General features: G+C 32.9%; 1 long non-coding RNA gene across 2 annotated transcripts; it reads left to right on the top strand.

The window, feature by feature from the left end:
• The first annotated feature begins 1738 nt into the window (after nt 1-1738).
• LOC149945619 (uncharacterized) lies at nt 1739-3903 on the top strand. 2 transcript variants are annotated; one of them, XR_016480904.1, is made up of 5 exons: nt 1739-1876; nt 2018-2254; nt 2335-2383; nt 2519-2559; nt 2955-3903. It is a non-coding gene; the product is annotated as an uncharacterized LOC149945619 (long non-coding RNA). The 2 variants fall into 2 exon arrangements; XR_016480903.1 differs by lacking the exon at nt 1739-1876 and having other exon boundaries at nt 1966-2254.
• The last annotated feature ends 749 nt before the right edge of the window (nt 3904-4652 follow it).

Genomic DNA, 4652 nt, shown 5'->3' with positions numbered 1-4652 from the left:
AAAATGCAAAAACTAGAAAAATTTATCGAAATTGACGAAAAAAAATAAATTTTATCAAAATTTTATCAATTTTATGAAAATGGGTAAAAATTCAAATGATTTAATAGAAAATTAATAAACATGGATTTTATCATAAGGAGTAATACCACTTATGATTTTATTGATAAAAAAACTTAAATGTGATAAAAATCAATTGCGTTTATCAAATCGATAGAATTATGAGATATATTTTATCAAATCATTTGCATTTTTACTTATTTTCATCAAATTGAATTTTTTTTATCAATTTTATTTTATTTCGTCAATTTTGATCAATTTTTTCTAGTTTTTGCATTTTAAAAAATTTAAATTTTTTGGAAGGGAATTTTTCAAAATCCCATGTTTTTTCGGGAAGGAATTTTCTATTTGGTGTTGTCAAAAACATTTTCGTTGGCCATGGCCCATTGAAACGTTTTCTTTTGGGAATTTTCATGATTCAGTAATAATATTGAATAATAATGCTTTATTGTTTCTTTAGTGTTTACAGCATTCGTTAGTTCAAAGGCCAAGTCAAAAATGACTTTTAGGCCGTTTACCACAGACAGAGTATAATTGAATTTATTTTAAATGTGAATGATATATGACATGTTATCAGAATTATTGGGTTTAGTGTTAGTTAAGAACTTTATGACACTTTATTAATTACAAATTGTTTAGAATTTTTTTTAAATTGGTTCACTGTTTTTATGTTTCTAGATATACATTCGTTAAATAGTTTTACTCCGGTATAGAAAATTGATTTGAGTTTTTTGGTAGTTCTAACTTTCGGAATGACTAGGAAATTTTGTCTTCTGGTATATGTTAAGTTTTCATTATTTAGGAGGAACGTTTTACTATTATAAACTGTTATAGCTTTAAAGATGTATATTAAACAGCAATATTTATATATTTGATAAACATTTAGAAAATTTAGATTAGTAAATAATATTTTGGTCGGAGCAAGGTAGTTTTCCCGGGCTATCGATCTGACTATTCTTTTTTGTAAAATAAATATTCGACTTAGATTCATTTCGGAGGTGTTACCCCATATAGAAATACAATAAGATATACGTGAGTAGACGAGGGCATAGTATAATTGTTTACAAATGTTATCTGTTAGGATGTTTCTGCTTTTTTTATGATGTATATATTGTAGGATATTTCTTTCGCAATTTTAGAGACGTGGTCATTAAAATTTAACTTTTCATCAAATATTAAACCTAGGAATTTATAATTTTTTACTCTTTCTAAAGTTATATTGTTTATCATAGGTTTTTCTTCGTAGTTTATTTCTTTATTTAAGTTTGAGAATATCATATACTTAACCCCTGAGTTTGAACAAAATCGGTGTGTTACACCCAATGAGGTAGAATAAATTATAGAGATCCCAACAAATATGGGACTCGCGGGACACGTTTTATTTAAGTAGTAGAATTAGGCTTAAGTTTCAACTTTATCCAATCGTGTTGGCGCCATCGATTTCTATAAACAGACACTTTTTCAAAATATTTTAAGGTTTAGTTTTCCAATAACACTATAGATGGCGCCAACACGATTTGATTAAGTTCATTTACTAGGCCTAACCAGAGAGTGTAAAGTCGCTTCGCTACAGAGAGGCGCCTCTTCCTATCCCCGTAATGTTAAAATTTCGTGGTACGTTTTTTCCCCATGAGAGCGTTGAAGAAGCAGACGACAGTGTTTGCAATTCCCGGACACACGATGGCACTGTAAAATTGCTTATCAAAGAAAAATAAAATTTGCTCTCAGTAGGTTAAAGTTGAATTCAGCTCAGTCAGCTGTGATGTTGAATTATTTTAACTATTTAAGTAAAACAGTTGATTTCGTAAGAAATATAAAAGTAAGTACAAGAAAAATCCCTCCCTATTTCATTTCATTATTATCAACTGTACTTTTTTAATATATCAAAAGAAATTCGTGGAATCTAAAGTGGAATATTTTATGGGCTGGCCAAATCTTAATTAAATATAATCTTTGTCAGTGAATTGTCCTTTACCTTGCAAAACCCAATGGTTATCATATTTGGACAATTCTTCATCATGGTCCAGGAGCTGGTACTTTAAACGAGTCTGTTTAAAATAAAGTCATCCAAATTGTCAATTCAATATGAATCTGATGGTTTTAAGAGGCTATTGACTGATGCAGCTCTGTACGCTGCCTGGTATTGTTGAGGATTTGGAAGATCTCAATTGTCTCCTTATTGGCCAATGGAACCAAAGTAGTTTTCTAAAAATCTTGACTAATTCTTCCAGTTACTAAGAACTTAAAACCAAAATTATCCTTTATATCATTCCATAGGAGTAGCAAAGACTGAATTGATAGTTTCCACCCTTCAATAAAAGGTAAGGTTTTATACCTACAGTTCTGAAGCTACCATGTATTAAACCTTTCCAATTTTTCTTTCAGCATTGGTATGTGGATGGATTGATCAGTCATTGCTCTCTTACAGTGTGTTTCATTGTTTAATGTCCTGCTATTGCAGCAATCAAAAAGGCCGTTCATGTGTAAGAGGAACTCTGCTGTGTATGTGCTTTCAATTGTTAAAACTCTCCTAATCCCATTGAACAGGCCATTTGAATTAGAAACACTTGACTGCAAATTTGGGCAGCTAAACTGACTTTCATGTTAGAAAATGCTGGTAACTTGATATGTTTACGTTTCAGCATATGTGTGCTTTGAAACTTACCAATTTCTTGGTCTATTTTGAAAAAATGTTCTAGGACTGCCCAAGAAACTAGATTGCCTTCCACTATTATGGGATACCGTTTGAAATTGTTCCTCACACTTTTCAAGAGATGTGGAGGATCAATTTCAATGAATGGCTTTTCCACTGATATCCCCATACTTTTGAAAAAAATTTGATTGCCTGTTCCTTGGTCACAGACTACAGCTTTGACAATAAGGCCAATACGTTTTAGGTGGGTTACGCAATCATGAAGCAATATCTTCAAAGTCTGTTCGTGACAAGCATCTTTTGTGAGGAAGTAACCAATTGGTGGTTTGAATTTCAGTTTTATGTCATTCACCATGAACACTAGGGCCTGATTTGCGTACTATTTTGACCTTCCATATGGACCGAAGTCTACGAAACCCGAGGGGGTAGTCACTTAAGAAATATGGTGTACAAATAGCGAGAAATAAAAATAAACATTCCTAGAAATCCACAAGAAATATTGGAAATATTTGGAAATCTGGTGTACAATTTTTTTCCAAGTGCCTACCCCCTCGACGAAACCTTCAATGTTATCGTTTTCATTATTGTCAAAATGTTTAGTTGAATGGCTATAATTATGTTAAGTACAAATATATTTAAATGGAATAGAATTCAATATATAGTTCTGGGTTTAAATTCATAGGAATTGACTTCATCCAGTAAAAAAAAATTCATTTAAAGCTAGTGTTCATCATTGTGAATATTTTATATAAATTATCATTTTCTTCGTTGAATTGATTTTGGAGGGCATAATTTGGCATTTGTAGTGCTGCGTTTACCTTACACAAGATTGTAGTTGTAATATGATCTTCAGGTGCATTTATATTTGCTACTATTTGAATTAATTATAAATGAACATAAGGCAGTAAGAGACCATGGCGGGATATGTTTTTGCCTTCAGTTTACCTAGGGAAAACCGTGGTTTCATTGGAATTTTACAAAAAAAATAGTAGGTGTAGCTAATGGTGTAAGCCGGTTTTTGGTTTTGATATTCATAAAACAATCGTCAGTGAAATGAAGACCGCAAAATACGTGGTTAAAGTGCAAGTAATCTGTAGTTTTATTTTGGAGCTTTTCACTGTTTACATTTTGCAGCCACTGCAGAACTATTAAGTTTTAAGAAATGTTAATGCTTATTAAATTAAAACGCGTATTCACCGGTCTTTATCCCTTGGAAACTTGAAAAAAAAAAAGACAGACGCGTGGTTACCTTTTTATTCGATTTACAATTTTTAGCCGAACAAGACATTTCAAAATAAATTAAACTTGCAAAAATACCTAAAACACTTCCTTTTTTGCGTCTTCTCAAACTCTAATCTAGCGCGCGCCGGAGATACTACTAGCGCCATCAAACGCCCGGGAATTGTGGACATTCTCGGCGAATAAAATCGTACCACGGATTTTTTAAAGAGAGGCGCCTCTCTGTAGCGAAGCGACTTTACACTCTCTGGCCTAACACTCCAACTCAACAAATACTGTGCCGCGAAACGGTAGGTCCTGGAAGGTGGATTTGTGTCACTATTTATTCTACCTCATTGGTGCAACCAGGATAACCTCCTTCAACCATGAACTTTCTATTACCGGGACGAGAAACAAGCCGTTTTTTCTTCGACGTACAACGTCTAAGGGTCTACGCGCAACATTTTCGCGCATAGAGGTAAATTGTAAACAAACCGTCGCGTCATTTTAGATCCCTACGTGCTATTTTAGTCTGCTCAAAATGTTTTTGTGACGGCTTAGCAAAGGAAGTAAATTCTATATATTCGCTATAGGAAGTTTACAGTATGACGTGCCACTACGACACCCGTGCTTTTTCCTATTGATAAAAAATTTCCCCCCACAATGGCGGCCATGCTCAAAGCTACGGAGTGATATTTCCCTATTCATTTAAATATCTATAACA

This window comes from Leiobunum rupestre, chromosome 5 (genome assembly GCF_980474605.1).
Source record: "Leiobunum rupestre chromosome 5, qqLeiRupe1.1.hap1, whole genome shotgun sequence".
NCBI classification, from domain to species: Eukaryota; Metazoa; Arthropoda; class Arachnida; order Opiliones; family Sclerosomatidae; genus Leiobunum; species Leiobunum rupestre.
The sequence above is the reverse complement of the archived record's forward strand: the minus strand, read 5'-3'. Positions and strand labels throughout refer to the sequence as shown.